This window comes from Macaca thibetana, chromosome 11 (genome assembly GCF_024542745.1).
Source record: "Macaca thibetana thibetana isolate TM-01 chromosome 11, ASM2454274v1, whole genome shotgun sequence".
NCBI lineage: Eukaryota > Metazoa > Chordata > Mammalia > Primates > Cercopithecidae > Macaca > Macaca thibetana.
Window position 1 is genome coordinate 2825455 of NC_065588.1, and position 19546 is coordinate 2845000.

The following is a 19546-nucleotide window of genomic DNA, read 5'->3' on the forward strand; positions in this document are numbered from 1 at the left end:
GCTACCATAAAGTCTTTGGAGCTAGAAGTTCTAGAAAGACAAGGAGAGACACACCTGGTTCCGTTTGTATTTAACTCAAAAAGCAATTTCAAAGCCATGATGATATAAATTACAGCCCGATGTGTGAAAAAACAGTAGGTAGTCATTTAATCCTAAATCCCCAGTGATAGGCGTAGAGAAGCTCTCAATAAACGTTTGTCAAGTGTGTGGGTGAATGATACAAAGTCAAAAGCGGAAAGCCACAGATGTTACGTGCTTGACAAACAGCATGGGCAACTGTGCGTGCCTACCGCCTACCGACACACACCAGACACATGCACGGAGACGAAACAGGTGCAGCCTGGGAAACAGGTGCAGGCTGATTTCCTTTTTGATTTTGTTTTCTGTTTCTTGTTTAATAGCATCACAGGGATACAAGCTGGAGGGGGCGTGCCAGAGTGCTCTACACTACAATTCTACGCTCTCTGTGTTCCATTTGGTAGAAAACATGGTTTTGGTTCTCTGTTCCCACACCCCTTGATGGGAGGAGAGATAAGGTCTCCTTGCAAACACCCTGCCAGGCGGGAGCTGCGGGTATGGTCTCATCTTTGGAAAGTCTGCTGCTGGGGACTTCAAGGACGTTTCCTTCCTGAAGTTGCAGCAAATCCTACCAAGGCGTTTCTGCACTGATGGATTATTCCCAGTGATTCATGGGCCAGCAGGTGGGGCTGCACCTGACCGGCCTTCTCTGTCCCACATAGCGTCAGCCTGGGAGTTCTTGCGTGAAGCCACAGTGGCCAGCAGCTGGGCTGAGCTGAGGGTCACTCCCACGATGCCCGCCTGGCCCATACACGCTTCCCCTTCCCTGACTGCTCTGGCTGGGACTTTCAGTACTGTGTTGAATAGGAGTGGTGAGCGTGGACACTTCCTAACTCAATGTCTTATCTTGAGTTTCTTCGTTGTATGGCAACTGGTGTCCCCAGAGACAGGATCTCTGTCACGGCACTGCTGCAGAAGCCACACGACCTCAATTCTGCGGTCTCAGACTCGGGGAAGGGAAAGGGACGCCGCCGCCCCTTGATAGGAGGAGAGACAAGATCTTACAAAAATCCTGCCAGATGGGAGCTGCAGGTGTGGTCATCTTTGGACACAATCTGCTGCTGGGCCTTTAAGGACGTTTCCTTCCCGGAGCTGCAGCAAAGCCTATTTCTAGGCACTCCTGCTTAGCAGGCAACCTGGTGAGCGGACTCTAAGAAGAGTTTCATGAAGCCCCCTGGATGTTCTTTTTAAATATCTCAGTTGACATGAACACAGAAATGAGCAGCTGGGTCTGGAGCAGGTGGAAGAGTAACCTGAGGTCATCCAGTGGCATGAAGCCCAGCCATGGTGGAGACCTTTATGGGACCCGCCCACCGTGGGCTCTGGAATCTTGACCACAGCCCCCCACAGGGGATCCGAATCCACTTCTGTCTGTCTACAGCATTACCTGGGGGTTTTATTTTTTCACTTGGAATTGCATAAACACTGTTTCAGTATAGTTATTTTTATTGTGGTAAAATATACATCACACAAAATTTACCATCTTACCCATTTTCGGCACACAACTCAGTGGCATTAAGCACATTCACATTGTTGGGCGACTGTCACCACCACCCATCCACAGAACATTCTCGTTTTCCCATTTAACACGAACCCTCTCCATTCCCTCCTTCCCCAGGCCCTGGCAAACATTGTTCCACTCTCTATCCCTGTGAATTGGATGACTCTAGGTACCTCTTAGAAGTGGATTCAGCCGGGCATGGTGGCCCATACCTGTAATCCCAGCACTTTGGGAAACTGAGGCGGGCAGATCCCCTGAGGTCAGGAGTTCGAGACCAGTCTCGCCGACATGGTGAAACCCCATCTACTAAAAATACAAAATTTAGCTGGGCATGGTGGTGCATGCCTGTAATTCCAGCTACTCGGGAGGATGAGGCAGGAGAATTGCTTGAACCTGGAAGGCGGAGGTTGCAGTGAGCTGAGATCAAGCCAGTGCACTCCAGCCTGGGCAACAGAGCAAGACTCTGTCTCAGAAAAGAAGAAGAAGAAGGAGGAGGAGGAGAAGGAGAAGGAGGAGGAGATAATTCACACAATATTTGTTCTTTTGCATCTGGCTTATTTCACTTCACATGATGTCCTCAAGGTTCATCCATGTTGTAGCACGTGTCAGAATTTCATCCCCTTTCAAGGGTAGGCAATATTCCATTGTATGAGTAGACCACATTGTTTATATATTCATTCATCAGTGAATGCTTGAGTGGTCTCTACCTTTGGGCTATCGCAAGTAAGCCTCCTGTGAACATAGGAGCAGAAATATTAAAAATGATTCGTAAAGGAAAATTTATTCAGCCAGTACTTGAGCATCTGTTCTGGACCAGATGCTGTGCCAGCAACCACGATAAACAAGACTGTAGGCACAGCCAACCGTCTCCTGGAGCTCAGAGCCTAAAGGGGACAGAGAATCCGTGTGGTGAGGTAACTGTCAGGACAGGAGGAACAGGTGCCCCATGGACACATGAAGCCTGTCCCAACTCCAAAAAAAAAGGCCTCAGAGGGTGGTGTGACTTGGAATCTGGGCTCTGAAAAGTGAGTCTGGGGCAATGGTGTGGGAGCAAACAGGTGTGGTCAAAGAAGGAGGCAGAAACCCAGAAGCATCTGAGTCTGAGGGTGAAATGTGTGGGTGGCATGCACCCAGGCCAAGGGACACATGGGGGTTAGAGTGGGTGGTGTCGGCCCTGTGAGCCTATTAGCAAGCTTGGGTTTATCTTAAAATCATAGAAGTCACTGAAACGTTTCAAGTAAGGAAGTGACAGGATCCAGTCTACATTGTATATGATCAGCCTGTCTGTGGTGTGAGTGCATTTGACTGGATGAAGGCAAAAGTTCAGACAGGAGGCTACTGTTCACAGCCAAGCCATCAAGGATGGAGGCCTGAACTCATTGACTAGCAGGGAAGGAGACAAGGCACAGTTGGGGAGGTGACTGAATCCAGCAAGTGGGAGAGAAGGTGGCACTAAGGAAAGAAAGCCACAGGTAGTTATTAAACAGTGGAGTCAAGCATAAATCGAGGTGCAGTGAAATACTGACACTGTCGAGTGGGGTCTGGTGCTCATGTTCAGTTCTTCTCCAAGGACCTGGGGGTATCTTGCTCTTTGGTCAGATTTTTCCTCATCAGCCTCATTCCCTGCAACCTGTTAGGCCTCCTGGATGATGCACATCCAAAGAGCTACCATTTTCAGAGCGTAATCTATGTCCTGTGAGACTCAAAACAGTCTATAATGAATCGATTTGTGTCCCACTAAAATTAACATATGGAAACCCTGACCTTTAATATGACTACTTGAAGATAGGGCCTATAGGGAGTTATAAAGGTTAAATGAAGTTGTAAGCATGAGACCTTAATCTGATAGGACTGGTGTCCTTATAGGAAGAGGAACGGACATTACAGACGCCTTCCTCTGCATGTACACAGAGAAGAGACACCGTGAGGACACAGCAAGAAGGCAGCCATCCACAAGCCAGGAAGAGAGCCCTCCCCAGACAGCAACCCTGACAGCATCTGAATCTCAGACTTCCAGCCTCCAGAACTGGGAGAAAATGCATTTCTGTTGTTTAAGCCACCCAGTCTGTGGTATTCAGTATGACAGCCCAAGCAAGCTAATGCACAGTCTCAAGAGGTAGGTATTGTCATCCCCATTTATAGATGAGGAAACAGGCTCAGAGAGATTGACTTGACTCAGATCCACAGGTGGTAAGCTGCGCATCCGCTGCCCTGCAGTGGAGGCTTCCTTACAGCAAGCCTTTTGTTTTTGCAGAGAACTTTCTGGGCATATCTTTGAAGAACCACCCATTTAACAACTCTGTTTCTAAAGATCCAGCGGTGGCTCTGCATTTCAGCCGGCTGTGCAGATCCACACAACGATGAACCACAGGGCCTGCTCTGCAAGGTCGCCCCAGAGAAGGCTTCCCAGTCTCGGAGATGCAGAGATTTGCTGTACTTCCCTGTCCTCCTGCAATAGTGACGGGGTTTTCAGTCAGCTGTACACTTTTCAGCTGGAAAAGCGTGACTTCGTGGCTATGTAGGATTACACATGAGTCCCCTGCACCTGTCCTCTGTAACTGCCATGCTGCAAAGTGCACAGAGGAGCCTTGCCTCCAGTCACCTTCCTGTAAGTGCCCTGCGCTCCAACTGTCTGGCTACAAGTCCAGTGGGACATGAGCCTTACTGAAGCAAGCTTTGAAGTTTTAGTTTGAACCAGATGAAATTATGATTTTTAGAGGTAAAAATGATCAAATATCAGAAATTTCATATGAATCAATGTAATCAATGCAGCTGGCCCTCAATCCTGCCCCTTCCCTCTCATTCAATCCTCTCAGGCTGCCCTCAGATCACCCCAGATCTCTGGCTTCCTCCTCCCACCCTCCCTGGCGGGGTCCCCATGATGGACAGAGATGGACACCTGGGAGAGAAGTCCGCAAAGGAAGAGAGAGGAAATGGTCAGAGAGGTAGGAGGACAGCGTCAGGGCCCAGAACACATTACCCCAACGTATGGCCCCTTGGCCTCCTGAGTATTTTCTATGGAAGGAAATGGAGCAAATGGCAGGAGCCAGGATATTCTCTGACCCGCTCCTCCTTTCTCCCCTGAGCGTGGTCAGAAAGGAATTCTCTGACTTGCCTTGCCTGAAAGTAGGTCAGGAGACTCTCATTCCAGAGAGCTCCTGACTCGGTCCCCACACCCCCTTCTCCCCTCTGGCCTCATGAAGCCTCTGCTTAAGGGGGGCTCCATGTCCGTCTTTAGCATCTCAGGGTGAATTAATTCCCCCCTCTAAGGGCATTTTCATACGAAGCTTTGTTCTCTGTGACATAAGGGGAGAGGGATGTTTAGAGGAGCTGGGGGAGGAGACCCCAGGGGATTTCCTTGTCCCACAGATACATCTCTCCACATAGCAAACTACATGCAGAGCACCCAGCACAGTGCCCAGCACACCGTCAGTGCTCATGAAGCGTCGCTTCCCTCTGCCCACTGCCGTGGGTACAAACAACATACAGGGTGCCAAGCTTCAGCTTGGTGAAGAGAAGCATAGCCCGCTTTCCAGCTCCCGGGCCTTGTCCTCTGTGTCTCAGCTCAAGGCTAAAGCAGCTGAGGCCCTGGCGTTGCTTGTGCCGAGGATGGACCAGCAAGTCCTTTCCCAGTGGCCCCCAGAAGTGCTGTTGCCTGCCTGCTGCTGCTCTGCGTCTCCAGCTCCTCCCCCCACCCCGTGCCTCGCCAAAGCCCACTCCACTTCCCTCCCCTCCCAATCCTCCTGGAGCTCCCGCCTCTCATCTTTCCTTCCACTGCAGGGCGGGTGGTGATCTGTAGGCCTCCCCGAGAGAGAACTGCCCCTATCCTGCCTGAGAGGCACAAAGCCAGGGGCACTGATCCAGCTCTCAGCTCTGAGACGATGGACCAGGATCTTTCCCTGATGCCCTCAGGGGTCTGAGGATAACGTGGGTCAGAAGCAAGACAGAGGGAGGCACTGAGCTGAGTACAGATGGGAAAAGGAAGACCTTGTGGCCCAGAGCTAAACAAGACACAACCGTGTGAGCAGAAGACCCTGTCCCAGCAGGGAAAGGCACGTCCTGGTGTGGGAGGGTTGCAAACCCCTCTAGGTAGGCTCCCTGCCTGTGCCTTTACTCTAGGGAACTGGTGTCAGAATCAAGGGCACCATCAAAATAGGATGCCAGGGACATCTCAGCTGTGCCAAACAAATGCCCGAAGACCCAGCTATTGCAGCTGGGGGTGGGAGGGCAGCCTCCTCACAGGCCCACCCTGCCCTTTATGGCACAGCCCAGGACCCACTGTCAAAGCTGGCTCTTCCCAGTCTCAAAGCACTGTCTCGTCTGTTGCCTCATTTGTGACTCACAATAGGCCTCTGAGTCAGGCAGGACAAATGTCACTTCAATTTCATATAAAGGAAAACTAAGGCAAGGGGTGAGCTAAGTGACTTGGACCAGGGGATAAGTGAATTGAAGTCAGGACTCAGATCTCCTTGGATCCACATCAGACGTTCTGCCACATGGTGCCCTCACCCCAATCTTAACACTGCCATGGATCCATGGCTTCATCAGCCATCACAGCAGTACAAGGCCACAGCAATTGCATGTGTGTTCATGTGATTGTGCAGATGTCCATGTGTGTATGCGTGTGTGCAGGTGTGTATGTGTGTGTGCAGTTGTGTACCTGTGTATGTGTGTGTGCAGGGGTGTACATGTGTGCGTGTGTGATGTGTACCTGTGTATGTGTGTGTGCAGATGTGTACCTGTGTGCATGTGTGCAGATGTGTACGTGTGTGCATGTGTGTGGATGTATGTGTGCAGATGTGCACGTGTGCGTGTGCGTGCAGGAATGCATGTGTGTTTGCAGATGTGTACTGTGTGTGCGTGTGTGCAGATGTGCATGTGTGTATGCAGATGTGCACGTGTGTGCATGTGTGCAGGTGTGCGTGTGTGTGCACATGTGCACGTGTGTGTGTGTGCACACGTGTGCCTGTGTGCAGATAGACACGTTTGTGTGTGCAGATGGGCACGCGTGTATGCGTGTGTGCAGATGTGCACGTGCACGTGTGTGCATGTGTGCACGTGGAGTGTGGAGGGGGGTGTCCCGGGACAAAACCTATGAAGCGAAGATGAACCCACAACATAGTGCAGTGAGCCCAGCCTGCTCTCCACAGATATGTGAGCTCTGCTGCCCTCTCCCAACCACGCCCTGGTGTGGGAACAGATGTGAGGCGGCAGGGGCAGGTCCCTGAGATCCCTCTTCTGGGCGTAAATTTGCGGGAGGAGAGGCGATCGCAGAGAAAACATCTGCACAGCCTCTGTGTTAGGAAAGTGGGGAGCTCCCATGTGTGCGCAGATGTGCACACACACGCGCACGCACACACACGCGCACACACACGCGCACACACACGCGCACACACACGCACACACACACGCACACACACACACGATGCCCTGTTTGGCCTCCTGACCAGAAAAATTGGCTGTAACCAACAGCCATAAAAATATTTTCTGGTGAGACAGTGCACACATACATCTATTGAAAATCACACAAGTGTTTCAAGACACTGCTGTTGCCAGAAGAGGGCACTGGTGGCAAAGCCAGGCCTGAGATTTTTGTCCTTGCAATTTTTGGAGTATTTTAGCTGCAGATCTAGGTCCTTTCAGAAGGTTGTGACATCCCTTTAGTCGGTTGACTAACCCTTAAAAGAATAGCGCAGTGCACGTGCTGTGAAACGCGGGTTTCATGGCCCACAGATGCGTGTATGGGGGTCGCCTTGTGAAACGTGTGGGAAATTCACAGCATCTAGTTTCCTGTAGCCTTGCAGGCTTTTGAAGACAGGAAAGGTGTGGCTGGAGGTGGTGGGAGGGGGCACCAAGCTCCCCACTGTGGGGCTGTGGGGAGAGTGGCAGCCAGGCCAGCACAGCATGCAGCTTCCTGGGGTCCAGTGCTTTCTGCTCAGGAACTGGATGGGAAGAGTAGCAGAAGCGCCTCCTTTTCCCCAGCATAGAAAGAAGAATCCAGTGAGTAAGGAAAAGCATGGAAAGAGTCCCAACCAGCGACTCTTCACAAATCAATCAACTGCCCTGTGCCTTCGTGTCCCCATCAGCAAAACGGGGCGTGTGTGCACAAGCCTTCTACTTTTCTGTCAGTGAAATACAGTCAATATGTACATGAAGTTTCCTTTTGTGTCTCTAAATTGTGTTTAGCAGAATGTGTGCCTAGGATTCTTTCCGCTTTCTCAACACGTTTGATCCCAGAGTGCCTGTGTCAGATGTGTACCTGTCTGGTGGGGAGCTGTAGAGTGGGGTGGCAATTCCCCAAACCTGTGTGTGCATGTGTGCAGGGTGTGGATGTCCCTATGGGTGGCCACTTCTCAGCCTCCAGTGTGTCCAGGCTGTCCTACCAGTGTGCAACTGTGTGCACGAGGGGTTCCTCCGTGTCACTGGGTGCATGCAGATGTGGCCGGTGGTACCTGTCTGCGTGTGTGTAGATGTGCAAGGAGACGTGTGTGCATGTGTGCAGATATGTACGTGTGTATGTGTGTGCAGGTCGAAGGGCAGATGTGAAGCGCAGTGTGAGGGGGAGACATCTCTCAGTGCCCTTGCATCTGATCAGTGTACCTGTCTGCGTGTGTGTAGGATGTGCAAGACGTGTGTGCATGTGTGCAGATATGTACATGTGTGTATCTGAAAATGTGGAAGTGCAGATAGCCATGTCCAAGTGTGCGTGTGTTTATTTCGTGTGTGAGCAGATGTGTACCTGTCTGCGTGTGTGTAGATGTGCACGTGGTGTGCATGTGTGCAGATATGTACATGTGTGTATGTGTGTGCAGATGTGACTCCCTCTGGGTCTCTTCCCAGTTCATGGAAGGACGTATTCAGCTCACCCACCCACAGTGATCCGTGTGGTGGAGCCGCTGACATCTCAAGGATTTGGGAAGGTGAGAAGAGCACACGTTCCATCCTGGGGGGTGTTGTCCCAGCCACGTCAGCCTACTGGCGGGGTGTGAGGGTATTCACTCTGTGTGTGTGTGTGCAGATGTGTACCTGTCTGCGTGTGTGTAGATGTGCACGTGTGTGCATGTGTGCAGATATGTACATGTGTGTATGTGTGTGCAGATGTGTGCGTGTGTGTGTGCAGATGTGTGCGTGTGTGCAGATGTGTGCGTGTGTGCAGATGTGTGCGTGTGTGTGTGCATGTTTAATGCATTACTTACTGAGGAAAGCGGAAAAGTGTTGGCAGTTCCTGATGTTTTTCTCCGTCTTGAATATTGTAGGTGTCACTTCCAGGAAAGCCAGAAGTTTCTGGGCTGAGATGATGGAGTTTTCTAAATAAATTCCTACTTAATACCAAAATTATTTCCAAAGGGTCACAGATTTTTTTTTTTTTTTTGAGACGGAGTCTCACTCTGTCGCCCATGCAGTGGCACAATCATATCATCTGCAAACAGAGACAATTTGACTTCCTCTCCTCCTAATATTCAACATCTAGTTCTTAGACACGACGCCAAAATAACAATTCATGGTGGAAAAACTTATAACATGGACTTCATCAAAATGTGGGACTCTTGATCCATGAAGGATCCTATTAAAAGAATACCCTTTATTTCTTTCTCTTGCCTGATTGCTCTGGCCAGAACTTCCAATACTATGTTGAATAGGAGTGTTGAGAGAGGGTATCCTTGTCTTGTGCCAGTTTTCAGAGGGAATGTTTCCAGTTTTTGCCCATTCAGTATGATATTGGCTGTGGGTTTGTCATAAATAGCTCTTATTATTTTGAGATATATCCCACCAATACCTAGATTACTGAGAGTTTTTAGCATGAAGGGATATTGAATTTTATCGAAGGCCTTTTCTGCATCGATTGAGATAATCATGTGGTTTTTGTCATTGGTTCTCTTTATGTGATGGCTTACATTTATTGATTTGTGTATGTTGAACTAGCCTTGCATCCCAGGAATGAAGCCGACCTGATCCTGGTGGATAAGCTTTTTGATGTGCTGCTGGATTTGGTTTGCCAGTATTATTATACTTTTAAGTTATGGGATTCATGTGCAAATTTGCAAATTTGTTACAAAGGTTTACATGTTTATTGAGGATTTTTGCATCGATGTTCATCAGGGATATTGGCCTGAAATTTTCCTTTTTTGTTGTGTCTCTGCCAGGTTTTGTTATCAGGATGTTGCTGGCCTCATGAAATGAGTTAGGGAGGAGTCCCTCTTTTTCTATTGTTTGGAATAATTTCAGAAGGAATGGTACCAGCTCCTCTTTGTACCTCTAGTAGAATTTGGCTGTGAATCCATCTGGTCCTGGGCTTTTTTTGGTTAGTAGACTATTAATTACTGCCTCAATTTCAGAACTTGTTATTCAGAATTTCAGAAGGAATTCGACTTCTTCCTGGTTTAGTCTTGGGAGGGTGTATGTGTCCAGGAATTTATCTATTTCTTCTAGATTTTGTCTCCTTATGAAACATCTTTATGACTGTGGGTAAAGATGTGAGTATCTAGGGGGTCTCCCTGTGAAACGTCTTGAAACCCAGGGCCCTGGTGCTGTAAGCACCCCTCCCCCACCAAGCTCGAGCATCCCAGCTCGATTTCAGACTGCTGTGCTGGCAGTGAGAATTTCAAGCCAGTGGATCTTAGCTTGCTGGGCTCCATGGGGGTGGGATCTGCTGAGCTAGACCACTTGGCTCCCTGGCTTCGGCCCCCTTTCCAGTGAAGTAAACAGTTCTGTCTCACTTGCATTCCAGATGCCACTGGGGTATGAAAAACAGCTCCTGCAGCTGACTCGGTCTCTGCCCAAATGGTCACCCAGTTTTGTGCTTGAAACCCAGGGCCCTGGTGGTGTAAGCACCTGAGGGAATCTTCTGGTCTGCGTGTGCTTGAAACCCAGCTGTGGTGTAAGCACCTGAGGGAATCTTCTGGTCTGCGCGTTGTGAAGACTGTGGGAACGGCGTAGTATCTGGGCTGGAGTACACCGTTTCTCAAGACGCAATCCCTCACAGCTTCCCTTGGCTAGAGGAGGGAGTTCTCTGACCCCTTGAGCTTCCCAGATGAGGCAACACCCCACCATGCTTCAGCTCACCCTCTGCTGGCAGCACCCACTGTCTAACCAGTCCCAATGAGATGAGCTGGGTACCTCAGCTGGAAATGCAGAAATCACGGCCTTCTGCATTGATCTCTTTGGAAGCTGCAGACCAGAGCTCTTCCTACTTGGCCATCTTGCCTGCAAATAAAATTTTATTTTTTATTGTTAGTAGAGACAGGTTTTCACCATATTGGCCAGGCTGGTCTGGAACTCCTGACCTCAGGTGATCTACCCGTCTCAACCTCCCAAAGTGCTGGGATTACAGGTGTGGGCCACTGTACCCCTCCAAATGTTCCTTTTTGATGAGACTTCAGCATTGAGGGAAAATTGTGTTTCTGTTTTGCCAGACAAGTAAACAAAACTACCACCACCAAAACCGAAACCAAACAAAAATGTGAGACTGAGGGAAGCGCAAATGGGCCATTGAGGAAGTTGGGGTAGAAAACAGAATATTTTGGGGGGCCCGAATAGAATGTTGTAGGTCTGCCAAGCCAGATCATGTTAGATCATCACCTCTCAGATTCCATGCTTCTGGTCAACCTACTCTGTGAGCTAACATGCCCTAACCCAACTTCTGTAACTCTACAGCAGATGCAAGAAGAAAATTAGCTTTTATGGAATACAGGAAATATTGACGAGTATCCCCAGACTTAAAGCACACATGAAACTAAATGAAGATGAGATTCCCAGCTCTGCTCTCCCCCTCCCCATCCCCTTTAGCATCACCATTGTCAAGGCTGGGTGCTGACCAGGTATGATTTCCTCCAGCTGTTCTTCCCTTTTGTTCCCCATGACCTGTCTAACCAGAGAAATAAAGCTGACATAGCCACAGCCTTCCAGTACAAAGGGAGAGCATTCCAGCCCCTTTCATGTCTTCTTCCCATATACCTAGTTCATGGACCTCATGAATGAAGAAAGCGCTTGAGGCCCTACGTCCTGAGAAGTTAACATTTTTCTCAGGACCCAAGATGAGATTTCAGTGATCAGCAAATAACCAAGAGGAAATCAGGTTTGCAGTTGCTGGCCTTAACAGGAAGATTTAAACAGGACATCCAAATGCCAATTCCATCTGCCAACTGTTCCCCGTATCATCATTCCCTTTCCATGATGGCCAACGACCTTGCATGGAAATCCTTCTTGAGTCGGAGGAAAAAGCTATAACCACACCAAGTCCTCAAGCTATACCTGAGTCCTCCAATAGTCTGACTGGATGTTTCTTTGCTGGTCTTCAGCTCTGCGGGAATTCAGAAGAACGGTGCCCCCTCCAGTCAGAGCAGAGAAATCTTCCCCTAATGAGCCACTCCTGGCTGTGACTCCCACTGCAGCAGGTAAAGAGCTACACTTTCTCTTCCTCTGCCTCCAGTTCGCCTGCTTTCCCACATCACTCCTGCTTTTCAGCTATGTCCTCTGTCTCCTGAATTCCCTTCTACCTAAGTCCTACTCTTCCTGGGCCCCAGCCCTGTTAAAGCTCTACACATGCCTTTTTCCCAGTCTCCATATTTTCACATCTCACTCTCCATTCAAATACTTTTGCTACCCAAACTCCCTTCCAAATTTTTCCTAACTTAAAAAAATATATATTTCGATGGTTCTCTTTTCTTCAGTTTAATCTTCACTCAAACTTCCTGCCAGTCTAGTCCCCTTTAAATCTGCCAGTTCTCAACGTCCCCAGTTGCTTAGACCCATTTATTTCCTCCTTTGCCCCTACCGATGGTCTGCTGACTCCTTTTTTGCTCCAACGTTCTCCAAAACTTTCTGAAGCACGGATATCATTCCTTCCTCATCCCCAAATCTCCTGTCACGGTTTTGTTCCCAAGCATCTTCTCACCCCTTCACGCCACATCACCCGGTCCTTTAGACTCCTGCGCACTCTATTTCCCCGTCTCCCTCTCACACGCACTTTCTTCCCTTGCTCCCACCACAGCAGTGTCCATCTACTCCTCCCCGCTCACTCAGGTCTCCTGCTCAGGACGCCCTTGCCGAGCGCGCGGGGGATTTGTACTGAAGGACTCCGGGAGCTGCGCAGCAACTCGGTAGACCCTCCTTCTCCTTGTATGTAGCGGCCCCAAGTGTCCCGGGAGCTGGTGGGGCGATTGGGCTGTGTGAGCCCGGCAGCCAGGAGGCTGGGCTGCGCCAGGAGCTGTCCGTGGTGCTGAAGCGGCATCTGCTCGGGCGCGGGGTGTGGCGCGGCGGCTGAGCGCTGTCCCTGGTCCTGGAGGTTCCCGGCCGCCAGTGGTAATGGCGAGAGCAGCGGCCCAGAAGGCCAGTACCGGGAACGACGATGGCGGACACAAGGGTGGGCTTGCAGCTGCTGCTGGTGCTCCCAGAGGCTGCGGTTCTCAGCGCTCAGCTCGTCCAGCCGCCGCTCCTGCTCGTCGAGGCGCTGGCGCTGGACGTGGACGAGGCTCTGCTGGTTCTGCACGATGGATGGCCCAGAACCCTTGAGGTAGAGCACGGCGCGCACCGGGTTCTCCAGCAGGCTCTCGATGCCACTCACCGCCGCCTGCGCCCTACCTGCCCCTGGGCTGGCAGCTGGGAGCGCGAGGGCGCGGGAACCCATCAGCCCAGCGGTCCTCTCCCACGGGCCCAGCCTCCCTCCCGCCACCAGCGCGGCGACACCGCCACCCCGATCGTCACACACTCACCACGGGTGAGGCCGCGGCCCAGAGCACCCCTTTCCTGTCTCTTGGCGTCCGGAGGAGACTCTGGTTCCCAGTGGGCTGAGAGGAGAGGGAGGAGGCCAGCAAGAGGGAGCCTGTGTCGGGGCGTGGGAGGGAAGCAAGATTACGCAGGCGACCAGAGAAGGGCGGTGAACCTGACTGACAAGACGGGAAAGTAGGCGAAGGGGAAGTGGTGATACTGGGAAGGTGCGGTGGGACCGGTAGGAGAAGAGAAGCAGAAAAGAAAGGAAGAGAAGGGGAGAAGCTGGCAGAGAAGAAGAAGAAAAGGGGAAGGTAGGGGCAAAGAAAGAGAGAAATGAGCTGGAGGAGAGGAAGGCGTGGGGTCCTGAAGGGGCGCAAATTATTTTCCCAGGTCCTAGCCTTCCAGAAGCTGGAATCCATCTAGAGACCTGATGAGGAGAGCCCACACTCGCCTCTTGCTCGCAGCCATCTATTCTGCCGGGGAATTCCCCGGAACACAATGATCCTGGGGCTCTAAGGGACCTTAAAGAGCATCTGGTCCTACTCCTTCCTTCAGCCATGTTTCATGATGAAACTTGGAATGGGAATGCTGTTCATGCTGCGTTTTCTCTGGGAGTGAGACCTCAGGACAGTCTTGGCTGTTTCTACTAGGAACACAAACTAAATAAACCAGGCCCTCTGTAGCAAGGGCTAATTCTTCCAGAAACTTCGGAATAGATCATTCTATTTGACAAACATTAATGAACTACAGGAGGAAGTGACTCTTAAAGTGAGAAGAGTTTTCCAGAAAGGAAGGGCAGCATGAGCAAAAGCTCAGAGATACTAATCAGCATCAACCAAATCATTCATTCCTATAATAATTTTATGTAAAGTACCTGCCAGATGCATATATGCAAAGTAATGTACTAGGATCTCCACCAGGCATAGATAAGAAATTATTGTTTAGGTATGTAGCCAAAGGATTATAAATCATGTTGCTATAAAGACACATGCACACGTATGTTTATTGTGGCACTATTCACAATAGCAAACACTTGGAACCAACCCAAATGCCCATCAATGATAGACTGGATTAAGAAAATGTGGCACATATACACGATGGAATACTATGCAGCCATAAAAAAGGATAAGTTCGTGTCCTTTGTAGGGATATGGATGAAGCTGGAAACCATCATTCTCAGCAAACTATCGCAAGGACAAAAAAAAAAAAAAAACAGCGCATGTTCTCACTCACATATGGGAATTGAACAAATTCAATTTGGACACAGGAAGGGAAACATCATAAAATTTTTGTATTTTGAGTAGAGATGGGGTTTCGCCATGTTGGCCAGCTGGTCTCGATCTCCTGACCTCAAGTGATCCACCTGCCTTGGACTCCCAAAGTGCTGGGATTACAGGTATGAGCCACCATGCCCAGCCTTGGCTGTGATTATTAATGGACAAGTCCTTGTGTGAACATGTTTCATATGTTTTATCAAGACTAAAATTATAGAAATGAAATTGCCAGATTACATAAAAATATGTATTTAACTGGATAAGAAACTGCCAAACTGTTTTGCAAAGTGATGTTTTTTTGTTTTGTTTTGTTTTGTTTTGTTTTGTTTTGTTTTCCAGACAGAGTCTTGCTCTGTCACCCAAGCTGGAATGCAGTGGCATGATCTCGGCTCACTGCAACCTCCATCTCCTGGGTTCAAGTGATTCTCCTGCCCCAGCCTTCCAAGTAGCAGGGATTACAGGTGCCTGCCGCCAAGCCCAGATAATTTTTGTATTTTTAGTAGAGATGGGGTTTCACCATGTTGGCCAGGCCCGTCTTGAACTCCTGACCTCTGGTTATCCGCCTGGCTCCCAAAGTGCTGGGATTTCAGGAGTGAGCCACCGCGCCCGGCCGATGGTACTATTTTTAATTCTTGCCGGCAACATATGACAGGTTGAGGTATTTCACATTCTTGCTAACATTTGGTATTTTCATCCCTTTTTAATTTAATCCATTTGAGTGGGTGAGTAGTTGCATATCAATATGGTTTTAATAAGTCTTTTCCTGGTGACTAACGCTATTGAGTATCTTCACATGTGTTTTATTGTTTATTTGTGTATCTCTTTCACTCACTGTTTCTATTGAATTGTCTGCCTTCTTATTTTTGAGTTGTAAGATGTGTTAGGACATTCTCGCATTGCTGTAGAGAAATACCTGAGATTGGGCAATTTATAAACAAAAGGGGTTTAATTGGCTCAAGGTTCTGCAGCCTGTACAGGAAGCATGGTGCCAGCATCTGCTTACCTTCTGAAAAGGCCTCACAGAACTTTTATTCATGGCGGAAGGCAAAATGGTAGCAGGCACATCAAATGGCAAAAGCAGGAGCAAGAGAGAGTGAGGGGGGAGGTGCCACACACATTTCAACAACCAGATCTCACAGGACCTCATCACCATCCTGAGGACACCACCAAGCCATGAGGGAGCCACCCCCAAGACCAAAACACCTTCTATCAGGCCCCACCTCCAACCCTGGGGATTACAATTCAAATGAAAGTTGGGCGGGGCCAAATATTTAAACTATATCATAAGACTTCCTTCTGGAAAGCAGTCTTTGTCAGATGTATGTATGGCGAATATTTCCTCCCAGCCTGTAGTTTTCCTTTTCATTGTCTTAATATCTGTGGAAGAGCAAAGATTTTTATTTTGATGGAAAATATACTGACTTTTCTTCTATGGTTCATGCTTTTTGTGTCGTTCCAAAAATTCTTTGCCTATTCAGAGTTATAAGCATGCTCTCTTTTGGTTTTTTGCTGGAGGTTTTATAGTTTTTGCTTTCAAGTTTAGGTCTATGATCCACTCCAGGTTAATTTTTGTGTTCAGTGTGAAGAGTTAAGGTTCATTTCTTTCTTAAGTGCTTGACAGAATGAAGCCATATCTGCCTAGAGGTCTCTTTGTGGGAAGATTTTTAAACTACACATTCAGGTTTTTTAATAGATACAGGACTATTCAGGTATTCTATTTCTTTGTCCATCCATTTTGGTATTTGCATCTCTGGTAGGCAGAATGGCCTCCCAAGGAGGCCCGTATCTTCATCCCCTGAACCTGTAAATGTGTTACTGTACATGACAAAAGGGACTTTTAAAAATGTTATTAAAGTAAGGGTCTGTAGATCAGAAGTTCATCCTGGATTATATGGGTGGATCCAATGTAATCACAAGTCTTTGTAAGAGGGAGACAGGGCCCTATTCAACAAATGGTGCTGGGATCATTGGCAAGCCACACGTAGAATAAAACTGGATCCTCATCTCTCAACTTACACAAAAATCCACTCAAGATGGATCAAGGACTTAAATCTAAGACCTGAAAAAATAAAAATTCTAGAAGATAACACTGGAAAAACCCCCTAGACATCGGCTTAGGCAAAGACTTCGTGACCAAGAACCCAAAAGCAAATGCAACAAAAATAAAGATAAATGGGTGGGACTTACTCAAATTATAGAACTTTTGCATGGCGAAAGAACAATCAGCAGAGTAAAAAGACCACCCAGAGTGAGAGAAAATCTTCACCATCTATATCTCCAACGAAGGACTGATATGCAGAATCTACAAGGAATTCAAACAAATTAGCAAGAAAAAAGCAAACAATCCCATCAAAAACTGAGCTAAGGACATGAATAGACAATTCTCAAAAGAAGATACACAAATGGCTAACAAACATGAGAACAAGCACAACGTCACTAACGATCAGGGAAATGCAAATCAAAACCACAATGTGATATCACCTTACTCCTACAAGAATGGCCATTATCAAAAAATCAAAAAGTAATAGATGTTGGCATGGATGCAGTGAAAAGGGAACATTTCTAGCTGCTGGTGGGAATGTAAAGTAGTACAACCATGATGGAAAGCCGTGTGGAGATTCCTTAAAGAACTAACAGTAGAACTGCCATTTGATCCAGCAATCCCACTAATGGATATATACCCAGGGGAAAATAAGTCATGACATGAAAAATATACTTGCACATGCATGTTTATAGCAGCACAATTCACAATTGCAAAAATGTGGAGGCAGCCCAAATGCCCATCAATGAGTGGATAAAAAAACTGTGGTATATGTATGATGGAATACTAGTCAGCCATAAAAAGGAATGAATGGCATCCACAGCAAATGGATGGGATTGGATACTATTATTCTAAGTGAAGTAACTCAGGAATGGAAAAACAAGTATCGTATGTTCTCACTCATAAGTGGGAGCTAAGTTAGGAGGATGCAAAGGCATAAGAAGGATAAAATGGACTGTAGAGGTTCATGGGGAAAGGATGGGAAGGGGGTGAGGGGTAAGAGACTACAAATTGGGTTCAGTGTATACTGCTTGGGTGATGGGTGCATCAAAATCTCACAAATCACCACTACAGAACTTACTCATGTAACCAAATACCACCTGTTCCCCCAAAACCTATGGAAGTAAAAAATTTTTTAAAAAACCAAGCCAGAGAGGGGACGTGACCAGAGAAGCAGAGGTCAGAGTGATGTGATTGCTGCTGCGAGCCAGAAGCCACGGAATATGCTGGCAGCTGGAGGATGCTGGGAAAGGATGGAGACAGATCCCCCCCCTGGAGCCTGCAGAAGGAGCACAGTGCTGTCAATACCTCGATTTCAGCCAGAGGAAGCCCAGTTTAGACTCCTGGCTTCTGAAACTGTAAGATACTAAATCTGTGTAGTTTTTGGGTCACTGTGTTTTTGGTAATTTATTATAGCTGCAAATGGAAACTAACACAGTGTCTTTCAAGAAATGTATCCATTTCATCTGCATTGTCAAACTTGTTGGCATGAAGCAGTTCCTAACACCTTCCAATTAACCTTTTAATGTCTATAGGCTGTGTCGTGAGTCCTCTCTTTCATTCTTGATATTGGTAATCTGTAAGATAGATAGATAGATAGATAGATAGATAGATAGATAGATAGATAGATAGATAGATAGATAGATAGATAGATAGATAGATAGATAGATAGATAGATAGATACACATTTTTTTTTTTGAGACAGAGTTTTTGCTCTTGTTGCCCAGGCTGGAGAGCAATGGCACCATCTCGGCTCACCGCAACCTCCGCCTCTTGGGTTCAAGCGATTCTCCTGCCTGAGCCTCCCGAGTAGCTGGGATTACAGGCATGTGCCACCACACCCAGCTAATTTTGTATTTTTAGTAGAGACAGGGTGTCTCTATGTTGGTCAGGCTGGTCTCAAACTCCCAACCTCAGGTGATCTACCCACCTCGGCCTCCCAGAGTGCTGGGATTACAGGTGTGAGCCACTGCACCCAGCCAGTAATTTGTATATTTTTTAAAAATCCGTGTGGCTAGAGATTTATCCCTCTTTATGATATTTTCAAAGAACCACTTTTTGGTGTCATTTTTCTCCTTGTTTGTGCATTTTCTATATCATTGATTTCTACTCTTAACTGCTTCCTTTCTTCTACCCAGTTTTGTTCCCATTTGCTTCTCTTTTACTAGCTTCCTAAGGTGGAAGCTTAGAGTATTAATTTAGTATTAATTTTCTTCTTTATTAATTTAAACACTAAGAGCTATAAAGTTCCCACCAGGCACTGCTTTAGCTGTAGCTCACAAGTTTTGTTTTCATTTTCATTCACTGCAAAATATTTTGTAATTTCCTTTGTTATTTAAAAGTGGGCACAAAAGGTGGACTTTGGTGCTTGTGCCTCAGTTGACCTTGTTAAGAAGAGTGACTGAGACATGTCTCAATCAATTCCAGGTTTAATTAGCCAAATTTGAGGATGTGCTGAGCCCCCACACACCTTTCTCCCCTCTGGCCTCATGAAGCCTCTGCTTAAGGAGGGCCCCATGTCCATCTTTAGCATCTCAGGGTCAATTAAATCCCCGCCCTCTAAGGGCATTTTCATGTGAAGCTTTGTTCTCTGTGACATAAGGGGAGAGGGATGTTTAGAGGAGCTGAGGGAGAAGACCCCAGGGAATTTCCTTGTCCCACAGATACATCTCTCCACATAGCAAACTACATGCAGAGCACCCAGCACAGTGCCCAGCACACAATCAGTGCTCATGAAGCGTCGCTTCCCTCTGCCCACTGCAGATGGTACAGGCAACACAATGAGCCAAGCTTCAGCTTGGTGAAGGAAAGCATAGCCCACGTTCCAGCTCCTGGGCTTTGTCCTCTGTGTTGCAGCTAAAGGCTAAGGGCAGTTCTAGTGCCAGTATTGTTTGCGCTGAGGATGGACCAGCATGTCCTGTGCCCTGTGGCCCCCAGGAAGTG

General features: G+C 48.0%; 1 protein-coding gene and 1 pseudogene across 1 annotated transcript in view; one reads left to right on the forward strand and one right to left on the reverse strand.

Annotated features, from left to right (window-relative positions):
- The window catches only part of FKBP4 (FKBP prolyl isomerase 4), an 80905-nt gene that overhangs the window by 10565 nt on the left and 50794 nt on the right, over nt 1-19546 (forward strand). The window lies entirely within an intron of this gene.
- The window catches only part of LOC126930354 (IQ motif and SEC7 domain-containing protein 3-like), a 20772-nt pseudogene continuing 10878 nt past the window's right edge, over nt 9653-19546 (reverse strand).